This window comes from Podarcis tiliguerta (assembly GCF_965153285.1).
Source record: "Podarcis tiliguerta genome assembly, chromosome: 17".
In the NCBI taxonomy this organism is placed as follows: Eukaryota; Metazoa; Chordata; class Lepidosauria; order Squamata; family Lacertidae; genus Podarcis; species Podarcis tiliguerta.
Window position 1 is genome coordinate 19534444 of NC_139550.1, and position 25979 is coordinate 19560422.

Genomic DNA, 25979 nt, shown 5'->3' on the forward strand with positions numbered 1-25979 from the left:
GGGCGCAACACAGAGCGGGGACTCACTTCTGCGGCGCCGAAAATCACATCTGCACATGTGCAGATGCCGGAAATTGCGTCTGCACAGATGCGATCCAGCCCACAGGGTGATCTCCGCTTGAGTGAATTGGCCCAGGCAAGGTAAACCTTGCCAACCCCTGGTGAGTATCATTCAAAGTCTCTCTCTCCCCCCCCCCCCCGGTGAAGGGCTGTTGCATCACAGGGTCAAGCCCAGTATTAACAGGACCTTCGCGAACCACAAGTCTACATGGATAACCCTCCCAACCACTGAAGGAAGCTCTATATGGCCCATCTGCCGCACAGCGTGGCTTTTGGACAGAGACTTCCTACTTTAACGGGGTAACCTGTTATCACACATTTCTGAGCTGGGGGTGATGCACCATGAACCCCGAGATCAGACACAGACAGCTTTTATCAGGTCCCAAGCCCCACCCACTTGACCCAGATTCAAATAAACAGATGGGGGGAGTCTGCCACTCCCCAGTGGGCAGCTGAAGAGTTCACCAACAGCCAACCGCCTAACCCAGGTGTTACTCCCAAAGCGTAGGTGTTTAGAGGGATGGGCTGTAACAGCTGCCCACCCCGTGACCATTCTCAATGTAGGTAGCAGATACATTAAGCCCCCCTTGAGGACAGTGTTGGACATGGTACCGGGGCTGCAGGGGATAAGGGGATTGGCAAAAGTTGCATCTCTCCCCTCCCCCACCAGCCAGCTTCTCCACCAGTGTGAATTCACCCTACTAGTGCTTCATTCCTGCCCCTCTCTGTCCCTGGTAGGCAACAGGGATGTTGGCAAGCAAAGGGCAAGTGACTGCTGCTGCCCCACACTGCCATTTGCAGGGGTCCTCCACTGGAGCAAATGCCTTCCATGGATGGAAGGATACAGGAACCCAACAGAGATAGTGAACAAGAAAGAGAAAAGAACAGGGGGTATTTTCCTATTTGCCAACATCGAGAAGCACACACTGATGCAGTTTTATTCAGTGAGCCATAATTGTAATCTGTTTTTAGCTACTGTGTTATTTAATTTTTTTGTAGAAAGTCTACTTGAAAATTAGCTGGGAAATGCAATGATCTGGTTAGTAAACAATCATCCTTATCAGTTACCTTTTTTTATTTTTTAATTAAGAAGCAATGTCAGTTGAAGATAGCATCACAAAAGTATCAGCTCTTCCTCGTTTCAGAAATTCTAATGTTTGAGGCTGCTGGAGGCTTGTCGCTTAAGTAATTTGCATTAACCATGTCTAGGAAGGAGGGCATTCTGCCCAGCAGCATCTGCTGCCCCTACAAGAATTAAGGTGATAAAGAGAAAACCAGGAAATTACAATTAACTTCAGAGGAACCCTGACTCATTCAGCAGACAACACACAAAACCTGAGACATAGACATGCATCGAAAGGAAGCCCACAACAAGGGTGTGGTGGGGAACCTAAGTAATACCATAGATCCAAAAAGGCTTAGTAATTTACAGAAAGTGGGGAAAGAGTTTAGAGAGCTGATTATATATTATAAAGGTGAAAGGCCTTTCACTTCCCCTGGCCTGGCCCTCACATCCTGTCCACCAATAAGTGTGGATGGCCTGGCAATATGTACCTCACTCTTATACAAAAAATATTCCACCTAGAAATGCGACTGCTTCACCTAACAGAGAAGGCTGGTTACAGGGCTGATCAGATACTTGAATTCTCCTGGAAACAAGTCATGGGACTCATTCAGAAAAGTAGTAGTACTTGTTATCCATATACAATCAGTTTCCAAACTGGAACAATTTCCATTACCCATTTATCAAAATTGCATTCTTAAAGTAAAAGGGTTGTGTGCCACCCCGAATCTCCATAGGGTTCCAAGCACTCACCCACGGTTGTATTTCTGTTGGGAAATCAAGACACAACAGAGACCAGTGTCTTTAAGAAATATGGTTTATTGTACACATATTTTAGACCTGGGTCTACTTTGAAGAGAGTTCAGAGCAGTACATCTCCAGAGGGGGTTGTTCCTCCCAGCAGTACAGCACTGTAGTCCAGGCATCATTTCTGTTCTTCTATCCCAGTCTGCCAAGATGGCCTCTAAATTTCAAAAGGACACATTATTTACTGTGTGAAATCACACTTCCTATAATCTCCCCCTCCCAGCTCAATTTGCCCAGAGCTCTGGCAGAGGATCATTGACTGGCCATTGTCCAGCTGTTACTCCCTGATGGACCTTCTCCCCAGGCAATTTTCTGGTTTCAATCTGACATCTGACATCTTCCCTTCAATATTGTAAATAGTATCTAAATTCTACCATTTATTGATTTCTAACATTCCCCAAATCTAGCAGTTATGGGTGTCCTTGCACCTCCAAACTCTGTTACCCCAGATCTGTAAAAAAAAATACATTCATGTTAGACAGTGCCAGAAAAAAGAGGTGCCAGAACTCGCCATGAACACCTCCCTTGTTCTCTTAAAATGGCAATGGTGCCCATCTGAAAGGTGTCGGAACTGAGTTCTGGTGAGTTCCTCCCGTCTCTTCAGTCTCATTAGTACTTGTATGCTGGAAGAAGGCAGTCGAACACGGAACACGAGCAAGGAGGAAGAGCAAGACCAGGAGTCTCCAGTTGCTAGTGAGGCACCTGCAGGACTGTGGCTTGGAACATTACTGCCAATTCTGGCAGGAGTCCATTCTCTCCTCACAGTTCAGTCTGGAATCTGCAGCTTGGTGTCATTGGTCCGTTCTAACAGCATGTCATGCTCCCACCACATTTTTGCTGCATATTTAGACTGTGATTAGAGGTGGTGAATACATGTTTTAAATAAATGAATAGTGTAAATTTCTATTTATTAATTTCTGGTGATAACATTCTGATGTTTTATTGTGCTTAATCGCTTTTAGGTATTTTTAAATGGTTTGGAAATGTTTTAAATAAGCTTTTATTTTTAATGGTATTGCTATTGCTGAAGTGTTGTGATTAGCATTATTTCAACATTTTCTTTGAACCTCAATATGAGATGACATTTTCTCTGTGTTTCTTTTTTTACCTGTTTCAGGTCTCAGGGTGGAGAATTTGGAACTGAATCAAAATCTACACACTCAGGGTAAGACTGATAATTTCTGTTACATTTTTTTGCTGCAAAGTGCTTAATAATCTAAGAAATTAAATTCTAGTGAGAAGGTGCTCTACTCAGAGATGGATAACAGGCATGTTTTTGCTATTTGAAGTTATTTTGAGACAGCAGGAAGTTACGTGGCATATATGTGGGCAGATGTTTCTGCAGTTTCAGTTTTAAGAAGCCAATAAGATGGTCCTTGTTTCTATCTAGAATTGGTTGAACAAATCAGTGCTTTTTGACAGACATATGTTACCATGTTTGAGTTTCAGGTAGGTAGCCGTGTTGGTGTGATGCAGTCGAAATAAATAAATAAAAATTGTCCAGTAGCACCTTAGAGACCAACTAAATATGTTCTGGGTATAAGCTGTTCTGTGCATGCACACTTCTTAATGTTTGAACTGTTCTTGTAGATCCTGTATTTTTGCACTGGCCATGATCCAAAGACACATAGGACAAACCTTTTATAGTGAGCCAAAATTTAATGTCCATGGTGAAGTCTCTCTTTGAAGTTTAGGTTAAACTCTTGTTTGTAGTCCTATGGTTTGGGGAAAGGTGTGATTTCAAAGTAGATTTTGAAACATACCTGAGATATAGTTGCTTTTTAAAATGGGAGATGTTCTGCTGAAATAAATTCCAGTTATAAACAGAAAAAAAAGATTAATGGTAAGAGATTCCATGATGGAAAGGAATAAAGCCTACCAGAAGTAGAAAGTAAAATGTGCTTTATCACCTGTCAAGCATTATCAAAATGGGTTTCAGCAACCAAACGTTAATACCATAGCTCCAGGAAATAAAAATGGATGCTTTTTTCACTGAAAATAAAAAATTAGGGGTATGTTGTTGGGGCTTGGAACAGTTTTATATCCTATGCATTCCAATAAACAGAGGGGGGAACCTCTCAAAAAAAACCCACAGCTCTAAACCTATTGAGAATAGAGATTTTCAGATGATCCTGTACTGCATTTTCACATGGAAGTAAGTTTGTTTAACAGAATTTACTCACAATAAGTAGCAGTCTGCTGTGATTTAACAGCCAACAAAGTAACTGTGAAAGTTGAACTGATAACCTTAACACTGTTTCCAGAATGCTCTGTGATGTTTAAGACTGTTCTATAGGATTATGGATAATAAACTCAAATGCTTGTTTACACAGAGATGCTCTAGTTAGCATTCCACTGAGATAAAGCTTATAAGGTAACATCATTTGTATTACACAAATTAGCTGTCATGCACAGAACATTTGGGCAGACAACAAAAGCCCCAAAGAGCAGAAAACCCAAGCCCAGGAGAACTAGCTTGTCAGCTTTGTTTTGTGGTTTTGTTGATTGTGTGAAAACAGCAGTATCAAATGTATTCCAGGAAAAGTGATATGCCTCACTACCCCCTTCCACTGTAAAAATACAACCTCAACTGTTTAAAGCCAAGTATATGGTTCCATTCACGAAACGCCTCTGAAGGGGGTTGCAAAAATGAAGGTTTTTCCTAAACAATATATGATTCATCTGGCGGGGGGAAGTTTTGCTGTACCCAGTTGTCCCTGAATGTACAAATCTTGCTTTCTTTTAAAATGTATTTTTACATATTATGATGGGGGATATTATTGGGTTATTCAAGAATCAGTAGCTTCCTCTGCGTTCCCATCATTCTTGGTCTACTCCTTGACCAGCAGCATTTGATTAACAACTTTGAGATGAAACCATATTTTTGTTAACCATTCTGATATTGTTGCATGCCACCCCAGTAGTGCGAGATTCCATGCTTTCTAGGCCCTTACCCAGGGTTCATGTTTCCTTTTAGAATGAGGCATGGTGGAGACTGTGATTTATTTACACATGCATACAACCTGAGCATACGATGAAGAGGTTCACACCATTATCAACCCAAAAGGGTATTGTTTCTCCCATAGCGGCAACCTTGATCCAAACAGAAATCAAACATTGCTCTACAACATTGCTCTTCCCTCCCTCTCCAGCTTGCTGATTTCCTTCTAGATCGCATCACTGCCATATCCTCCAACTATCCCTATTGTAATGGGACATTTCCAGAATAACAGAAGTCATCCCAGCTTCATCCCAGAATTGGATTGAGTTGGATTGAGCTGGTGCTTGCAGCCAGCACTGATGCTTGCAGTGGTGTCATGCTCTCACAAGGGCGCAGCACCAAAAGATGCATTTGTTTTGGTATTGTGCTCCCATACAAGCCAACCGACTCACGCTGCAACAAAAGACACACTCTCATGTCCTGATTTTCATCAGGGGAATGTTGAAGGATATCCCCTGCTACCTCTGCTCCAAACTCTGCCTTTTTCTGTTGACAGAAGGGCCCCACCCATTTGCTGTCGCAGTCCGAGCCTCTAAATACCCTTTAATGGCTCTACTTACAGGGAGGTAGCAGTGTTGGTCTGTCGTAGTTGAAACAAAAGTAAATAAATAAATCCTTCCAGTAGAACCTTAGAGACCAACTAAGTTTGTTCTTGATATGAGCTTTCGTGTGCATGCACACTTCTTCAGATACACTGAAACAGAAGTCACCAGACCCTTCTATATAGTGAGAGGGTGGGGAGGGGTATTACTCAGAAGGGTGGTGGAAATGGGTGATTGGCTGATAGGTCTGGTAAACCTGTTGACGACTGTTAACGACTGGTCTTATAGGAAAAAGCAAGATGTGAGATGACTAAACATACCGTAGCTTTATCATGTACAATGAGATAAGGATCCAGTGTCTCTATTCAGACCAGGTCTATCCATGGTTTTCAGTTTGGTAATAAGTTGGTAATAAGTTGCAATTCAGCAGCTTCTCTTTCCAGTCTATTTCTGAAATTATTTTGTAATAAGACAGCTACTTCGAGATCTTGTATAGAATATCCTGGGAGATTGAAGTGTTCTCCGACTGGTTTCTCTGTCTTGTGATTCCTGATATCAGATTTGTGTCCATTTATCCTTTGGCTATAACCTCGCCAGGAGGCTAGTCTGGCTATTCCAAGAATTAGAAGCCTTGATAAATTTCATACATCCTGGATCCAGGTATTAAAGGGGTCTGGCATGCAGCATACTTCACCCCTCCCCAAACACACACACACACACACACACACACACACACACACCATACAACAGGGATAAGTAACTATGTGGCTATCTGGATGGTCCATCATTCCTGACCATTGGCCATACTTGCTGGGGCTGACGGAACTTACTGACTAGCTTACTCAATTTCAGATTGCTGGCTTATGGGAGCCCTTGAGCATTTGCCCTACTTTGGCAATGAAAGGAAACAAGCTGATGAACAAGCAAGTTGTTCCGTTTTGATTATGGAATAGTGAAATGTAAGGATACTTGGAAACGAAACGGAAATGGGAATGTTTCCTATGAAAGCTAGCCATGTAATGTTGTGCAGTTTTGAGTGAAAATCACCTGTGCATATATTTCCTAGGAAATCCCACGGAAACTTTAGAAGGTGAACTTGTTTTCTGTAGTTACTAATGACTCAAAACTGATTTAGTGTCATAGGGTTCCTCATCCCAGTCATGAAGATCTGCTTTCAAATGTAGGTGATGAAAAGGAAATCCTGCTTTTTTAAAAACCAGAAGTACATGGCCTTCTACAGTTTCATTATTTCAGTGCTCAGAGTTCTCTCTTTATAATAAAATGGTACATAGAATGACTGCATTAGGTTAATCCATAGATTATAGGATAGGGTTGAAATGAAAAGGTTTTGAAACTTTAATTTTATGTAGTCTAGGAAGGAAAAAGATGTTTAAATGGAACAAATCTAATTGAATTATATAAACTTTAAAGGGAAGTACTTGATAATGTCAGAAAGATTAGCTTCTTCTAGCACGGCATAAATGATGAGTCTATGAAGCAAAAGACAGTCTCAGAAATTTGAATTCAAATAGGCAAGGAGGAGTTCTTTGTGTAACCTGGCAAAATGCAGGAAAGTCTTACAGGCACCATTACTCAAGCAAGTCTAGGCTATACAGCAAAAGACAAAAAAATACACTGTATACTTAGTATATAGACCAGGAAATGCTTAGGAGTCTTCCAGACCTACCAGTGGTGATTTGTGTTTTAATTTATTTTGGAAAAAATTAAGCCTAATCAGTTGCATTAGAATTAGTGGTGAGAATAGAAGTATCAGTTACAATTTTATAGGTTTGTAATGAAGGCTTTTTGTGTTGCACTATCACATTGCATACATTCAAGTATTGACTAACTTTTTTTGTTTTATTTATTTATTTTGGCCTACTGATGTGTTTGGTAGGTCATAAGTAAATCACACTGAATTCAATGCGACAAACTCCCAAGTAAATCTGCATAGCCCTGCACTGTCCAACTAATAGAAATCCAATGAATTTTGTTCTTTATGCTTAATAAGGTGTTACATGCTATGAAAATGTAGATCAGTGTATCAGCAGTTTAAGCCAGGAATTCTGGTCTGTTAGCTCTAAGGTTTCCTAATACCATATATAATACCATTTTTTGATGTTGTCTCATTCTATAGCTTCCCCCCAAAAAAACTTGATACCTTATCAAGCTGGCTGGCATATCCTGATATACTATACTACAGTTATACCTTGGCTGTCAAACGCCTTGGTACTCAGACGTTTTGGCTCCCGAACGCCGCAAACCCGGAAGTAAGTGTTCCTGTTTGCGAACATTTTTTTGGAAGCCAAACGTCCGTTTCGGCTGTCGGCATTGTTTCCGGGGGCAAACAGCCAATCAGAAGCCATGCCTTGGTTTGTGAATGTTTTGGAAGTTGAACAGACTTCCGGAACGGATTCCAATTGACAACCAAGGTATGACTGTATATTATAATATAACACACTTGGTATGATGTATATTTAAGTGTGTCTTCTAATTAAGTTTTCGCAGCCCCAGATGTTTTTCTTTCTTTATCCTACACCAAATAAATACAATAATTGAATATTTTCACTGAATAGTTCATTCACTCTAGAGTATTAAAAGGTAGGGAGTAGTTGCTGTCCAAATTATCCAATTATACTGAGTTTTATTTAAAAACAAAAACAGCCAACAGTGACAGAATGACTCTACACATTATATACTACAGTTACCCTTTGTATAACCACTGGCTTAAGATTTAATGCAAAATCATTAAATCACTGCTTAGGTAATAGTGACAAATTTTCTAAAATGATACAAGATGTAGGAAAAGCATTAATATTACAAGACCATTCTTCTACATTTCAGTCTGTTCTTTGTTCCCACTCTAAGAAATGCAGTTTGGAAGAAGGTGGAATGAGTGGGAAGGCAGCATTGGAATAAGCTCATTGTTAGTGATAGGGGTGGTCACCCCTTTGGTTCTGCCAGTCCATCACAAGCTGTGCAATGCATCATTTTCTCCCCCTTCTGTACGTTGCACCTCCCACTCATCACCGCAAGGCTTGGGGTGACGAGAGGATATTGAGCACTTCTGGGACGTCGCTGCTAGCAGGGGTGGGTGGGTTGTTAGTAAAAAGACTGGCTCTGCTTTGCTGCCTAATTTTCACAAGAGATAATGATCTGGTTTAGAAAGAATTGCCCAGAAGCAGCTGTAACAATTGGAGTTGGGGGCAGAACGTCACCTTATTATGAAGTGAAGCGTATCTGAATCAAATTTCGAGCAGCAGCGGTTTTTGTCAACACAACCCCTGTTCAAAACCTGTCCTGTGGATTTGAGTAGTTCTGTAGTCATTGTGACGTTGATTACCTAGTCCTTCCCCATCCCCTGATAAACAACCATTCTCAGTAAACTTTAAAATGAAGTAACTACTTTAAGCATCTTAGGACTATTCCGAAAAAAATCACAAAAGGTTTCAAAGTAGAAAATATCAGCTGGAAAAACTGGACTCTCATAGTGGGGGGAAAAGTACCATGAGAACTGTACTTAGGCCGATTTATTTCAATAGGTCTACTGAGTATGACTAATAATAATAATAATTAATATTTTTTTATTTATATCCCGCCCTCCCCAGCCAAAGCCAGGCTCAGGGGGCTAACAACAATAAAATAATACAACATTCTAAAATCATTTCATTCTAAAATTAATTCAAATCAAATTGATGGCAACCATTGGGCTAGAGTTCTGTGAAGATTGCCCAAGAAGGGAGTCAGGCTGTGCCCTGGCCAAAGGCTTGGTGGAACAGCTCTGTCATGCAGGCCCTGCGGAAAGATGTCAAGTCCCGCAGGGCCCTAGTCTCTTGTGGCAGAGTGTTCCACCAGATCGGAGCTACAGCCGAAAAAGCTCTGGCTCTGGTTGAGGCCAGCCTAACCTCTCTGTGGCCTGGGACCTCCAAGATGTTTTTGTTTGAAGATCGTAATGCTGGATATCATCCCATATCTATTGGGTCTGTCCCATTTTATGGAGCAGCATATGATCTTTCTCCATCCTCCATGTGAGAGCCCTTTAGATACCTGAAGATGTCCAGCTGGGTCTTCTTTTCGCCTCCCCTTTTTTGAAGATGGGGACAGCATTTGCCCACCTACAATCCGCAGGGACCTACCAACTGAGCTATCCCAGACACCTCTTCTTCAAGAAGAGGAATAAAGAGACTAAGGATTCTCATGCAGACTAAGGGAAAAGGGACTGCCACACCCACCCACAATTCAGTGTTTCTTTCCACCCAATAAACTCAGCCAACATATCCACAGTAATCATTTGTTAAAGATATATTAGTTCACTACTGTTATTTTTAAGATGTATGTGTCCCATTTGTCACAGTGTTGTTGTTTTTTGTCCCAAGAGGCATCTGCAGTATATGAGATTGTGAAGTATTCTGTCTCATCATCTCTATTGAATGAAAACTTTTGTGCTTAGATAAGAATTATTTTTATCATGGCAGGGCTCTGCTTGCTTATGTGTGTGTGTGTGTGTTTTAATCTATAAAACAATAAAAAGGATGGTTAAAAAAAAACATAGGCTAGATGAGAGAGAAAAATAACCTAGAATTCCCAGATTCCCAGAAGACTCATTGTAATAACTGAGCACAAAAGAACACCCTTTGCTGTAGTTTTAATTTATATTTTAAATGTAGTAAAACTTTGGAAATAGATTGGTGTTAGGATTTTCTTATTAATGTGAGATTATAATTTCTGGCACAATAGTGAGTAAAATTTTACTTGCAGTAAGCCCGCAATTTAAGCAGAGGTTACATTCCAGCGATCACACCTAAAGCCAAAATTGTGTATAGTCAAAAGTTCATCGGGTCAATGGTGGGCAGGATTGCCAAAGTCAGTTTTCCCAGAACCCTGCCTGCCTTTCGCCCCTTTTTAATTATTTTGCATTGTAATTCCCTCACTTTTTATTTTTATTTTTCTCCTTTACAACCATGTGAACACACACACACACGCGCGCGCACACACAAAAGCAATGCAAACTTAGAACAATTTTACATGTTCCTGAGCATGTGTGCCCTGATAAAACATCGTCCTCTCTTAACCTCAATAAATAATTGTTTGAGGAGCACACCATACATTGAACCTTTCTGATCAGTTCCCACTTGAATATTTTACCAAGTTCATTTTCAGCAAGACCAGCTGTTTCCCAACCACGATCCACCTCTACCCCACTACTGAAGTTCCACTCTCCTCTATGGTAGGAGAAAGCGTGTAGATGAACTGTGGAATTTGCTGTCACAAGGTGATGTTGTGGCCACAACTTGGTTAGCTTTCAAGGGGAATTAGACAAAGTCATGGAGGACAAAGCTGGGTACTAGTCGTCATTATGGCTTTATTTTACCCCTAGTATCTGCCTCTATTGTAATTAATAGTTGTTGGGAAACACGAGTGAGAAAGTGTGAAAATGTTCACTTCTTGATAATAGGTGTCCCATAAAAATCTGAGTGGTCACTGTGATAGCAGAATGCTGGCCTAGATAAGCCTTTGATATGATGCAATTGGACTTTTCTTATTTTCTTGGATCACTCATCCTTCAACCAAACACACCTGCCAGCCAGGCACTGAGAGAAATTCCTTTCATCATTAGGGAGAGAATATGCCACCAAGACCTATTTTAGCCTCCGACAGCATTGTACTTCAGCTACTCTCTTCCCTTTGGCAACACAACTTATTTTCACACACATACACCCTGCCCATTCTTGGTTCTTATTCCAAATCAAGGGAGATCAAGGGCCCAGTTTGGCCCTAATGATTCTACCAAGGCATCTCTTATCCCCCCCCCCCCAGGCAACTTACTCAATGATTAGCTATGATAGAATGAGGAACCACTGAAGAGGGTGACCAATTTTTTTGCTAGGGAGGGTTTGGGTTTGAGGATGAAGAGGCATATATATGGGGGGGTTTGTTTTTCTTTTAGAAAATTGCAGAAGTAAGGAATAAAATCAGCACAGAGCTTGCTTGGTCAAATGGTGAAACATAACCTTTAAATATGACAGGTAAAAATATTACCTTGAAGATACTATCTTTGGTAGTCTTCCTACTCCATTCAACCTTGCCTGAAATATTATGCATCTATTTTTCTAGGTTTACTACAATACTAATGAAATGTATTAGCATCGCAGCTGGGATCAAAAAGCTCTTTTGGGGAAAACCTTGTGGCTCCAAGTTTGCAATTTGCTTTCTGTTCTGCACCAAGTTTCATTCATCAGAAGCTTTATTTTCTGCTGCTTTAAATCAAGAAAAGTTAAAGCAATAAATATGCTTCATAAAAAAATGGGATCTTTCTTATTTTAATATTTGTAGGTGGGCTTTGGCTCTAAAACAATGGTGTGATACAGCACTCCTTCATGCATAAACACAGCAGTGTAGGAAGCATTCTTCCGTGGTTTCATTTCACTCCGTCAAAAAGTATTTTGAACTTGGGAGAGCCACCTGGGCTGAGTCAATCATGAGCATCTTCCCAGCTGTTAGGAGTTTGTGGTTGCCAGACATCCTCTAAATTCCTGGACCTAGTAACTGTTAGAATTTAATCAAGTTTTCTGAACCCCTGGATTCAGCAATGGTTAGAATATAAGTCAGGCTAGCTTCCTCATGAGGCTATTAAGAGAACAAAGGAAAGGTGATGAGCCATTAAGAAAGCAATGGAGAGGGGGCTCTGTGCCAGAGGGCAAATTGGTGGGGCCCCTCCTCCAGATCTTAGTGAGTTAGAAGGACAACAGCCAGAGTTGTCACCAATTGTGTCAGTCCATTAGTGGCAGATGTTGAGAGGCCAGCTGGTGAACTGAGCAAAGGGACATCTCTGTTCAATCGAACCACCCCACAGACAGCCTGGCATAAGAGGTGTTTAGAGGCTGCAATTGTAATGATGCTTTCCTAGGAACAAGCCCCATTGAATTCAATAGAATTTTCCTCTGAGTAGACATGCTTAGAATTGCCCTGGAGGGAGATCAGTGCATTATTTTATCAAAGCCTTAAAAATATCACTATAAATCGGTTTACAACCTTTTTTTTCACCCTTACATACAGTTTACAAATAGCAGTTGACTTGCTGGACAAAGCTCTGATTGGCCTAAGGTGCTTTATCACCCACTTAAAAAAGAAAGAAAGCAAAAGGTTTCTTTACAAAAATTCCATGACTACAAAATATTCATTAAATCATATTTTAATCACATAATAAGTTATATAAAGGTAAAGGTACCCCTGCCCGTACGGGCCAGTCTTGACAGACTCTAGGGTTGTGCGCCCATCTCACTCAAAGAGGCCGGGGGCCAGCGCTGTCCGAAGACACTTCCGGGTCACGTGGCCAGCGTGACATCGCTGCTCTGGCGAGCCAGAGCCGCACACGGAAACGCCGTTTACCTTCCCGCTAGTAAGCGGTCCCTATTTATCTACTTGCACCCGAGAGTGCTTTCGAACTGCTAGGTTGGCAGGCGCTGGGACCGAACAACGGGAGCGCACCCCGCCGCGGGGATTCGAACCACCGACCTTTCGATCGGCAAGCCCTAGGCACTGAGGCTTTTACCCACTGCGCCACCCGGGTCCCTTCCCAATAAGTTATATATTGTTAAGCAAATATTATCAAAATATATCAAGGTGCTTTCTACGTTCAGACAAAACTCAAACTTTTGTATTTGATTAGCAAAAGCTTTCCATTTCCAAATTTGGGGGTGTTTTTATCTCTTTTTTATTCTAACATTTGGCAGCATTGTCATTTTAATACTTTCTTAGTTCCACTGACTAGCAGGCTGATCATTTGGTGACATATTAGTCCCCCCCCCCAGCTGATACCCTTTAAAATTATTACCTGATGATAGTCAAGCTTTTTTAAACATGCAGAAATAATTAGTAATGGGCATTCTAATGGCAGTCACCACCAATAGATTATTAACAATTGTTCTCAGGCTGATTTCATGACATGCCTTTGACCTTCCTGAACAATTCACAGCAATCCCTCTAACAATCTTTCTCGTTCTTGTCAACTTTCAGAAAAAGGAAGGAATTCTACTTAGCAATTACTTTATATTCAAAGGCCATGTCAATATCTGCTTATCATAAGCCTAGAGTGACTCACATTTACAAAGGATGTAGAATAGAAAATGGAAATTAAATGCTAAAGTTAAATTATTACTTTCATCAAAATTCCATTGTTCTTATTAAATACCTGAAACATAAATGATTTAAAATGCACCTGAGCTGAAACCTTTCTGTTTACTTATTCAAAGGCTTTGGTAACTTTGCCGAGAAGGGCACATTTGGATTGCTTCTCAAGACCATAAGGGTATTTGCAAAGGATAGTTCATGATGGCTCTCTCCTCAGAACAAGGCTAATCAGGAGAGTGTGTGTCCTTGGTGAGCTCTCTCATCCTTTCTCCTTGCATGGGAATGCAGTTTCACAGCAGAGAAGAGCAGGTTTATGGTGCATTAAACAAAACAAAAAAGTTAAAGAACCCCTGGATGGTTTGTTGTTGTTTAGTTGTTTAGTTGGGTCCAACTCTTCGTGACCATGGACCAGAGCACGCCAGGCACTCCTGTCTTCCACTGCCTCCCGCAGTTTGGTCAAACTCATGCTGGTAGCTTCAAGAACACTGTCCAACCATCTTGTCCTGTCGTCCCCTTCTCCTTGTGCCCTCCATCTTTCCCAACATCAGGGTCTTTTCCAGGAAGTCTTCTCTTCTCATGAGGCGGCCAAAGTATTGGAGCCTCAGCTTCAGGATCTGTCCTTCCAGTGAGCACTCAGGGCTGATTTCCTTAAGGATGGATAGGTTTGATCTTCTTGCAGTCCATGGGACTCTCAAGAGTCTCCTCCAGCACCATAATTAAAAAAGCATCAATTTTTCAGCGATCAGCCTTCTTTATGGTCCAGCTCTCACTGGACCAGAGAAGAGCAGGTTTGTTGTGCATTAAACAAAACAAAAAAATTAAAGAACCCCTGGATGGTTATGTCCAGTCAAAGGTGACTATGGGGTTGTGGCGCTCATTTCACTTTCAGGCCGAGGGAGCCGGTGATTGTCCACAGACAGCTTTTTGGGTTGTGTGGCCAGCAGCATTAAGCCACTTCTGATGCAACAGAACACCGTGACAGAAGCACACAGAAATGCTATTTATCTACTTGTGCTGGCGTGCTTCTGAATTGCTAGATTGGCAGGAGCTGGGAAAGAGCAACGGGAACTCACCCCATCGCGGGGATTTGAACTGCCAACCTTCTGATCGGCAAGCCCAAGAGACTTAGTGGTTTAGACTTTTTGAAATGAGGTAATCACCAGAAGGCCCTCAGAGCTGGATCTCAGTGTCCTGGCTGAACAATCAGGGTGGAGATGCTCCCTCAGGTCTATGGGGCCAAGGCTATTGAGGGCTTTAAACAGGGGTCAGCAAACTTTTTTTAGCAGGGGGCCGGTCCACTGTCCCTCAGACCTTGGGGGGGGTGGAGTATTTTTTTTTTTTAAAAAAATGAACAAATTCCTATGCCCCACAAATAACCCAGAGATGCATTTTAAATAAAAGGACACATTCTACTCATGTAAAAACACACTGATTCCTGGACCATCCACTGGCCAGATTTAGAAGGCGATTAGGCTGGATCTGGCCCCCAGGGCCTTAGTTTGCCTATCCCTGGCTTTAAAGGTCAACACTTTGAATGGGTCATTTGGATATGAAAATGAAGCTGTTGGAGACAGATTCTTCATCTCACCTCATTAAACATGGATTCATGGACTGTTAAAGCTTCAGTTCACTGCAGATCAATTAATAGATAGTTGAGAGAGGGAGTCCCACCCATTTGCACTCTGGCACAGAGCTACTTCCTTTGTTTTCTTAACAATGCATACTTAGTGTGCCATTACCTGGCTGGCCTGGCTATTCCAGCAATTGAATCCATGCTGGATCCAGGAATTAGAAGGATGTCTAGGCATGCAGCCCAGCCAGCCAGGCAACAAGCACCCCAGGTTTCAATGGAGCTTTCTGCCAAGTAATTCTGTTACAGTTGCAGATTTGATATTAATCAAATTGTAACCTTCGTTTCATTCAAGTTTTGTCACTTAGTTCCTATATAATGCACATTATCCATGCTGTAAATCTGTAACTGGATTATGGTGAATTATCAAAGGACGCCCCACTTTTCCAAAGGCAACTAGACAATAGAATGTGTATGAATCAGTAAGTGTGTGTTTGTGTGTGTGTGTTTGGGGCACACTCTGTTTTCCTCATAGCTGAATATGTTAAGTATAATTAATTTTGTACTGCAAAATCATTCTGCTTCTCTGATGCTGATTTTATCAGCCATTATAAATATTTGTACCTGATCTGAAACTTTCTCCTTATTTAGCAGATTGTGGTTATGCTGACATATCATCAAGATAAGACTTCTCTTGATTTAACTTCTTGATAAGGAGATATTGCAGTAAACTGTATTGAGGAACAAATTTGAAAACACAGTTAAGCTTGCAAAAACCCTTTAAACAGAATGTTTGCAATTCTGGAGGTAATAAAATGGATTAGATTTCATTGTGCAGCTGAACAGAATACAGTATCTAATATGTCAGCCTTACACGACAGATTATTAATACACTGCCACTGTTATCAGTAGATACTAATCTGCAGTGATGGCCATGAACTTGAAACTACTCTGTTTCCCCCTAAGTATCCTTGGCTTCTAAATCACGTTTATTCTTTCAATACAAATGATTTCCTGCACCACAAAGAGCAGCATATATATCTGTTATGCCATACAATTGATGACCTTCAGGTTGTTAAGTAATATATTTGCGTTAAACAGTAGGCCATAAATTGCCACACAAATTAATCTTCTTCATTCTGCTTCCTGCCAAGGTTGTCTGTGCTTACAGTATTTGGGAATGTTGCAAATCAATATAGCGGTGCCCATTGAATTATGTCAGCATTGGAGAACCACTGCTTTACGGGCCAAACCAGATCTGCCAGGCTACCCAGTTTGGCCCACAAAGCCATTTTTGGCTGTACACAGCCACCTCTCACTCACCTGCCATCAAATGATGTCAGGTGTGGGGCAGGTGCAAGGAACAGTCACAAATGCATGATTTAGAGTGTGCCCCATCCCCCCCCCCTTTGCAGTAGGACTTGTACTTGGTGCCATTAAAATTTGGTGCAGGAAAAGGTTCCACTTTGGGGCTATAAATAAAAGTGTGCCAAAATTATTATTAGGCCAGGGGTTCAGGAACCTGTTGCTTTCCAGATTTTGTTGGCCATTCATTCCTATCATCCTTATCTGCCACAGCTAGTGGCCAGGGATTATGTGAATTGTACTAAGCAAACCATCTTTCAAGGTGCCAGCAAAATTATTTGTTGACAATGCGATCTTGTACATGCCTAGTCAAACAATGTGTTTAATGGGACTTACTCCCAGGTAAGCAGGTATAGGATTGCAGCTTTAGTGTCATTTTCTGAAAACACTTTTGTGGAGAGAAATGGACCTGTCATGTTCTACCTAATGGGCTTCTTCAAAGAATTGTTATCTGTGCTCCATCAGTGCATGGGTTTTGCATGACAGGAAGAGTGCTCACTTTCACGTATGTTTGTAAAACTACCTCTCACTGAATGTAGGCAGAAAAGCTTTGTACAAAGATCAGCAGTCTATGGGCCCTAGGACATTTTCCAGCATAGGGTTCCTCTCCAGTTAATGCTTTTCTTAATTGGAACAGTTGACTGAATGTGTGACTTGCAGCTTTTTATCATATGAAGAGTTCAGTATTTGGTTTAGTTAGTATCAAGAAAATATGGACACCCTTGGGCCTATTCTATAAACAACAGCAAAAAGTGGATCATTTCTTTTCTAATTTAAGGCACATTCCCCTTGGCTCAATAGCTACCGAATTCTTTATTTAATCATGCTGAATTTCCTAGAATTGCTAGCGGACATCTCTCCCCCTCCACTGCTCTGCTCCGGAATGAGACATAGTCTAAGTAACTAAAGCAGAATCAGAAATCAAGGACAAAACAGTTGAGCCATGATGCCGATTGTATCTCCGAATATAGTAATTTATTTATTTTTATTGTTATTTTAAAGTTTATTTTGGTTACTTGAACTGTGTTTGAAGAAAGCCTTCTGGTTGGCTGTCATTCTTTTCCGTGGCTAGATTCTGCCTCTGCCATATGCCCTTCCTATTATATAAATTGTTTTCGCTTAACTGGATTTCTGTCTCTGTGTTCTTAACCTGAGAAAGCTATTCCAGTTTACTGGGCTGCAATAAATTGCTGGTTCAGCATACAATGACACAGTAAGGGCTTTCATACAAAATTGGGGTACTATTGATAAATCCAGTGAGGGAAACTGGCACAGCTTCCCATCATGTGTCATTCCAAGTAAAAAATAGTAATCAGTTTGGCATAGGCAAATCTTCATGGTCACCACTGCAATTTCCCCCAGAAAAATGTGAATCCCACCATCCAGACAGGCTGCTCAGGACTTTTGCTTTTATTTGGAGAGGAACAATGATTTTTGATACCAGGTCCATAGTTCTCTGAAGAGTTTCAATGTGCCTTTAGATATTTTTGTTGCATCTAGATTTGGTGTCCTTTCCTACTCCTGGATTTAAAAATGCAACGTTCTGCTCCCCAGTGGGCAACCCTGTCATCCTCTAATGGGGTGGGAGAACCATGGCACTTGGAAATTATGTCTTTTGTGGTCATGTTTATATTGCTTTCTTTTCCTGTTCAGAGCAGGAACTATTGTTTCAATAGAATATCGCTTATTTGCATCTCTGCTACAGAAATACCATCATTCAGATTACAGTAGCCAATTGACTTGTGACTTTGAACAGGAATAGACTAAAGGAAGGAAAACATCAGCTTTCACTTGCTCACCCTTTGCTTTCTTGAGTGTTGGTTGCTGAAAATTATAGCAGTGTGGGAATGCAAGCACACTATGCTGGGAATTTTAGGTGAGATACCTACACAGTGGAAGTTGCTTCCAGTACCAGTCACTACACGAAAGCAGAGGAAGGTACAGATAGTTTAAGGCCCAGTTAAACATTTCTGGACATAGATATACAGTGGTACCTCAGGTTAAGTACTTAATTCGTTCCGGAGTTCTGTACTTAACCCGAAACTGTTCTTAACCTGAAGCACCACTTTAGCTAATGGGGCCTCCTGCTGTTGCCGCGCTGCTGCTGCATGATTTCTGTTCTCATTCTGAAGCAAAGTTCTTAACCTGAAGCAAGGTTAAGGTATCTTTGTTGCTTTAAATAAGTTCAGCAATTCAAGATACAACACTGGGCAACTAACAGACTCAGGCTGACTCAGACAACTGAATCAGCTGACATACATTACTCACAGATACAATAGGGGCACTGGGTTGTAACCATAGTAGCTGGCTTGGCTGACCATAAACCTGCAGCTAGCTCATCTATGGGGTGGTTTACGGTCATGAAGGAAACGAACCCCTTCTCATGTTCAGTTACTCCCAACATACTAGTGGGCTCTCCACTAGTGCTTCTGTTTACTTCATATTTTTATATCCACACCATTCACAATGACAATCCGCATGTATTCCACTCTCCTGCAAACATCAATTAAGAAGATACTGCAAGGTCTAAACTCCCCTCTCTTTTTTTGGAAACCTGCAGAAGCATTTGGTTACTGTAGTTCAACTCACTAGCTGTATACCTCAAAAAAGCATTCACTCCCTGCAGATGGGCTGTGCTGCCTGCACAGATACTTTCCCCAAAGAATTTGGCTGGAGAATAACAGCTGATGCACCAGTGCGCTATATCCACAAGCACAGCTAGCAGCAGTCTCCTTAGGGATGAAGTGACTCAAAGCATCCTTCAAGCTTCCTGACATATCTTTCCCCGTCCAGATCTGCCTACTTTAGAGACTTTTAATAACTGGTTCAGCCTGATAGAGGAAGGCTTGTGGGTATCCTACTACCAAATTTATCCTACAGGGAGGTTGACATCATCACTGACCCCAAGTGAATAGAGATCAAAGCACAGAGCTTTCACTCCAATGTATACCTTTGGGAAGGGAGAAAGTTATGCACAACTGGAAGCACATGTTCAAATACTATAAAATATTGTAGCATGGTTATAGCTTTATGAGTTCCTTCAGTCACACAGTATAAATGAGTTGTTTCATTATTGTCATTGTTATATTCCTTAAATCTTCTATCCCTCTCCACAAAAAGGTGGTAATTTTACAGGCTCAAGATGGGTGCAGTGTGGCTGGTATTGGGATGCAGATGGCTGGTATTGGGATAAAACCTTGATGTTATTAGCACCACACTTTAACCAAAGGGTTCCTCATGCAATCCACTAATCATGGAATAGTATGTAATGTTATTGGGGTAAAAATGGACAATTCTACAATAAATTCTAGAAGACAAGAAAGAGAAACCAGGAGGTGTGGAGGTCAAGTTAAACAGATAAGTTTAGCATAAGTTCTAAATTTTGTCTGAAGCCATTTTGTCTGAAACAAGTGCCACAGCAGTGGCAGGCAAACCTGAGAGTTCCTTCATGGGTTGTGTTCAGTATAATTATGTCCACCCAAACATGCTAGTCATGCCCTACTGCACAAACACGTTTTGCTTGACAATGTAATCCTGGAGTGAAGAAGAGGAAGAGGAGTATGGATTTGATATCCCACTTTATCACTACCCGAAGGAGTCTCAAAGCAGGTAACATTCTCCTTTCCCTTCTGCCCCCACACCAAACACTCTGTGAGGTGAGTGGGGCTGAGAGACTTCAAAGAAGTGTGACTAGCCCAAGGTCACCCAGCAGCTGCATGTGGAGGAGCAGAGACGCGAACCCACTTCACCAGATTATGAGTCTACCACTCTTAACCACTACACTACACTGGCCATGGTGTCACTTCCGGTGAAATATGAAAGGTGGAGACAATGTTATATTGTCCATGTTTTTTTTCTACTCAGTGCTGCCATTTTCTTTATGCTGTTTCACTCCATTAAACCTACTCTTAATTGCATGTACAGTAATTTCATGCTTGCTAATTGCTAATGTTTTTCTTTTTTCCTGATTTATCTTCAGCTTTTTATATGATTGGTCATTTCACTCTTCTCTTTTCTCTCTGGAGTTTGTTGAGCATTACATTCTTGGCTTCATTCTTATCTATCTGAACATAACTTGTGTGTCTTTTAATGGCAGTTATTATTATTTCCCCCCACTGAAGCTTTTCTAGCATGTCTCTCAGGTTCCTGTCCGTTTTCTCTTATCCACCATTCTCTTGCTCCTATTATCCATTCTCTTAACATTCACTCTGACATTTGTATTGACAAGCTCCATATCTTTTCTTCTATTTCAGATTTATCATCATGTTTCCTTTCTAATATCTCTTTTTGTCTTGCTGCTATTTCTGACTGCATACCTTCTCATTATCTAAGGAAGTTTTTTTCATATCGAAAAACTTCCTCCTTTCTTTTCTGTCTCTTTAGGTCATTGTATTCTTCCTCTTCTCAAATTTGGAACGTCGGGAGTCCTCTTTGACCTCCTCTCTTCCATTTTCTTCCTTTGTTCAGGCTACTGCAAAAACATGTTGTTCCCAACTTTTAAATATTGCTAACATTCACTATTTTTGTACTGCTTTGAAAACACCGATTCTTTCTCTTACCCTTTCACAGTGTGACTGCTGTAATTCTCTTCTTCCTGGCCTACCTCTTTGTCAACTTCAATTCTCTTCCTCCCCTGCCTTGTTTTAACTCTGCTGCTCATTTAATTTTGCCTACAAAAGGTTACACTCATTTCATTGGTTTCCATTTCCTTATCAGACCCAGTTCAAGCTACTTTTTTTTCCAGTTTTCAACCCACTCTTTGGCCTCTCTGACTTTTCTTATTGCCTCTCAGGAAACTATATTTTAAATGCTGCTTTTGAATTATCTAGTCTGCGGCCCTGGCCCTGTCTCCAGCAGTTCTCTCTCACAGAAATGGCTTTGGTAGGGCGATGGATTCTTTTGCTGACTCCCTCCCTTCTGTTCTTGTTAAGAACCAAGGAGGGGGAAAATAACAAGCTAAGATTCATAAAGAAGCAGAGAGGTGGGTGGCAGGGGCTACTCTGGCCAACCAACCTATTTTGGTCAGCTGACCCTGAGCCAATCGGAACTAGGCATATTTCCTGTGGGCATTCATCTTTCAGAGTATGGACAGAAGTTCCCTCGCAGAACACTTTGTAGAAGGAGCAAGATAGCCAGCCTTGTAGCAGCAGGAATGTTTTAAATTAATTTTTCTCCCTGTTAAAGTGCAACTTATTTATTTGTGTACATGAGAGGTGGGGGAGAGAATCTGAGTGCCTGTGTGGGTTCCTTCTGCAGAATCTTCACTCCTCTCTGCTTACTCAAAAATCATAGTTAAAGCTGTTTCCATGCTGCCCCCTTTCAAAGTGCATGCATTTTGTCTGACTCATAATAAATACTTGCAGTGTCTGTATGTTAAAGTGTATATTCTTGGGAAATGGTTTAAACTGCATATTCATTGTGCTTTGACCTTAATTTACAGCTTTAACGGTTTTGTTTTGCACAGGAGATTTGCAGAGAACTGCTTTGGTTCTACCCGTGTGGCCATGCTGGTCCTGCCTCCATGACCTTCTTGGCCACGGGCTGCTCCTCTAGGTCCAGGGGCTACCACTGAGTATTGGGCTTGCTGATTGGAAGGTCGGCGGTTCGAATCCCATTGCTCTGTCCCAGCTCCTGCCAACCTAGCAGTTTGAAAGCATGCTAGTGCAAGGAGATAAATAGGTACCACTGTGGTGGGAAAGTAAACGGCATTTCTGTGCATGCTGGCTTTTGTCACGGTGTCCCGTTGCACCAGAAGGGGTTTAGTCATGCTGGCCACATGACTCAGAAAGCTGTCTGAGGACAAATGCCAGTTCCCTCAGCCTGAAAGTGAGATGAGAACCGCACCCCATAGTTGCCTTTGACTGGACTTAACGGTCCAAGGATACTTTACCTTATACTGGGAAGAGCAATCCTAAGTCCTGATCCATTCTAGAAGGTTTGGAATAAGGTGGAAGTGTCCCTCCACTGGATTCCACTGATGTGTGTGTGTGTGTGTGTGTTAATGGCACACAGATGCCTATTGCACCTGCCATAGGCACCACCCACCACCCTGGGATATATTTGTATGATGGGTGGTGTACAAACACCTTTAACAACTCTTCCCCCCACTCAGCTTCTAGCTGGCTAAAAACCCAAAGTACTTCTAGGCCATGCCTTCATATATCAGTGCAAGTGTAGCGTTCGTACAGAGCCCTCAGGATTCTCATGGACTATTGACCTGTATACCACTAATCCGCTGCCACCAGTCAGATCCTCCTCGGTAAATCACTTAGTCTCAGTCAGGTTCTTAAGTTAACAATGAAGATTATAGTTTATTGCAAACACAAATAAACTTTAAATGCATTCGAAACGCTGTTACCCTTTACCCTCTTAGTCTTACTTTATTCTAACTCTTCTACCTCCCCTCACACAAGAACCAACTGCACTATCTCTCTATTTCCATCTGTCTGTCAACTGCTTTCCCAACTGCCTTTTCCCAACCAACAAACTAACCAACTAGCTAACTAAACAAACCTTGGCCTAAGCCCTTTTATAAACAGGTAGGCTCCGCCTCTAGCTTTTCCATTGGTCTACCTATTAACTCTTTCTCTCCCCCTGTACAGACATTTTCAAAAGAATGGGCAAACGCCACAGCAAGTGTTTGAACAATATAAAAAAATGTACATCTACTAAGGGACGCAGGTGGCGCTGTGGGTAAAACCTCAGCACCTAGGACTTGCCGATCGCATGGTCGGCGGTTCGAATCCCCGCGGCGGGGTGAGCTCCCGTCGTTTGGTCCCAGCTCCTGCCCACCTAGCAGTTTGAAAGCACCCTTAAGTGCAAGTAGATAAATAGGTACCGCTTTCTAACGGGAAGGTAAACGGCGTTTCCGTGTGCTGCGCTGGTGCAGGCTCGCCAGAGCAGCTTCGTCACGCTGGCCACGTGACCCGGAAGTGTCTCCGGACAGCACTGGCCCCTGGCCTCTTAAGCGAGATGGGCGCGCAACCCTAGAGTCTGTCAAGACTGGCCCGTATGGGCAGGGGTACCTTTACCTTTACATCTACTGAGCCTAATCTTAGCCGTGGTGTTGTAGTGGTTAGAGTGTTGGACTAGGACCTGAGAGACCAGGCTTCAGTTCCCCATGCAGCCATGAATCTCACTGAGTGACCAAGGGCCAGCCAGTCACTCTCAACCAAACCAACATTACAGGGTTGTTGTGAGGATAACATGGGGAGGAGAAGAACTTGAGCCCCCTGCAGGAAAGGTGGGATATAACTGTAAATATATAATGTAATGTAATATATATTCTGTTTTCTAGTTCCTTTTGTGTCCTTTCCTTTGCTCTAATGGCTTTGTATTTTAGCCTGGAAGGCTACAATGCTAAACATACTTACTAGGCCAGAGTTGGCCAAGCCGACCGGTAGAATCTGGAACCAAGGCGATCCAAAATTGCAAAGAGACTGGAGTAAATTTTATTTGGTATATGAGCAATTATTGTAAAAACGTGAAGACACTGGCAGGACTGGAATAAATCTTGCAATGATAAGCTGGAAATCCTTTCCTGACCAGAGAGAAAGAGATGATTTTAAGACTATAAAGGTCAGAAATTGACGATCTAAAGTACGAGAATAAATATTTGAAAATAAAAAACCAGTTTGAAGAGATGGAAGGAAGCCACGAGCTCGGCAGAGCAAAGAGTGTACTGTTTGTTAATGTAATGTTTGAAATATTGTGTTAAAAAAAGAAAACCTATATATATGAGAGAGAGACTAGGTATTGGGGGGGAGGGAATACTTACTAGGGATGAGCCACATTGGACAAAGTGGGATTACTCCTGAATGAACATGCATATGGTTATATTTCATGACTGAATAAACAGCATGTGTGCATGCGCGCGCGCGCACACACTACCTTACTGTTAAAGACCTTTAGAAAATAGAAATAATTTAGAAAATTACTTTTTATTTGCTTATTTTGTTGCTAATTAAATAGAAAGAGAAACTCACATATCCATTGTGAAATGCACCAAGCTAACCCTCACTGAGATAATTCCGATGGCAAATACCTGCTAGTTTATTGAATGCTTTGGCTTTGTAATATCCAAAATCTCTGAGACTTAAGTTATATGGTTTTTCAAAACCAGAGAGTGCATGAAATGCCACTTTGGAAATTTCATGACAAGCTATTATTTCTCCTGTAGTATCTGCAGGGAGGAAGAATTGTTGATTATTTTTAAAGTAGTTTATTATACATATGGGGGAAAGGTTGGGCTGTTCTTTTGGGCGGGGGGGGGGGATTGCTGTACAAAAGGGGACTAGGCAACTTTTTCAAAAATTAGCTTTTTGAAATCTGACCAAACCTTCCAGATGTTACAGCATTTCCAGCAGAGTTTCTCTGTGATCCATGTCAGAGATGCAGCTGTCAACACTAACGTACACCTGCTGCTAGTTTCCTGTCAGCAAACAATTCTTCAATTGTTTTATGAAGTGTTGAAAACTCTCAAGATGATGCCCTGGCCTCTTAATGAAACCTGTGCCATGTTTTGAATTCATGATGAATCAAACGTTTAGTTTAGCTTCATTAAATTCCCACCCGGACTTTTTTTTAAAAAAAAATGCTTTTCAGTCAAGTTAATTATACAAAATCTTAAAACAAAAATACAATAGATAATAAGTACCCATAAGCACTGATAAGCAAAACACATTGGCTATAAATAAAATGCAATTAAGCAGCTAATAAAGCAGTGGCAGTAAGATATATTTCCTAAAAGTTTCTAGAAACAGTTTTCTCCACTTCTTAGAAACCCAAAGTCTGGGGTTCATGTAGGTCACACTTGGTCTGGGAATGACTTTCATAAGGCCCCAGGAGAAAAAAATGCCTCGTGACATGTCTTTTTACTCCTCAGATAAAGGGGTTTCAATGAGATTTATATAGTGAATGTAAAACATGAACTTTGATTTCACCAAAAAGAATTGAAAACTCGGGCAAGATTTATTTCTGGCAAATGAAGACAGAGAAAATATTGATTTCCATTTATACGATGTACTTAAGGAAGTACTACTCTTGGATTATTATTATTTTTTTTTAATTGTTATGACCTAGACTTAATGACGACATGATAGTGGCATGTACCATTCTCAAAAAGATGTGTGCATCTTGCAGTATGCTTATACTGCTTCTGTCCAATTCTCATTGCTGTCCAATTCTCATTGCTGGTCAAGAGGTTTACAGTGCTTCAAAATCCTGTTTTGTTAGACATGAGACAAAATAAACAAATGGTTCATACTACCTTCACCTCTCTGAGAATACCTGCCTGCCTCTGTTTGGAATACATGGGTTTTACATATTCTGTTGATGGTCGTGAAATCACAGGGCATAGCCTCGTGTGCCTGTTTAAAGTAAGAACTACATAAGGCAGGTGTGGAGAACCTTTCAGATGTTGCTCCCATCAGTCGCAGCTGGC

General features: G+C 41.4%; 1 protein-coding gene across 1 annotated transcript in view; it reads left to right on the plus strand.

Moving 5' to 3' along the window:
• Positions 1 to 25979, plus strand: part of PTPRD (protein tyrosine phosphatase receptor type D) — a 1386996-nt gene that overhangs the window by 689109 nt on the left and 671908 nt on the right. The window contains exon 4 of the mRNA XM_083419250.1: positions 3047 to 3094. The gene's annotated coding sequence lies outside the window, so the exon portion shown is untranslated. The remainder of the gene's footprint in view (positions 1 to 3046; positions 3095 to 25979) is intronic.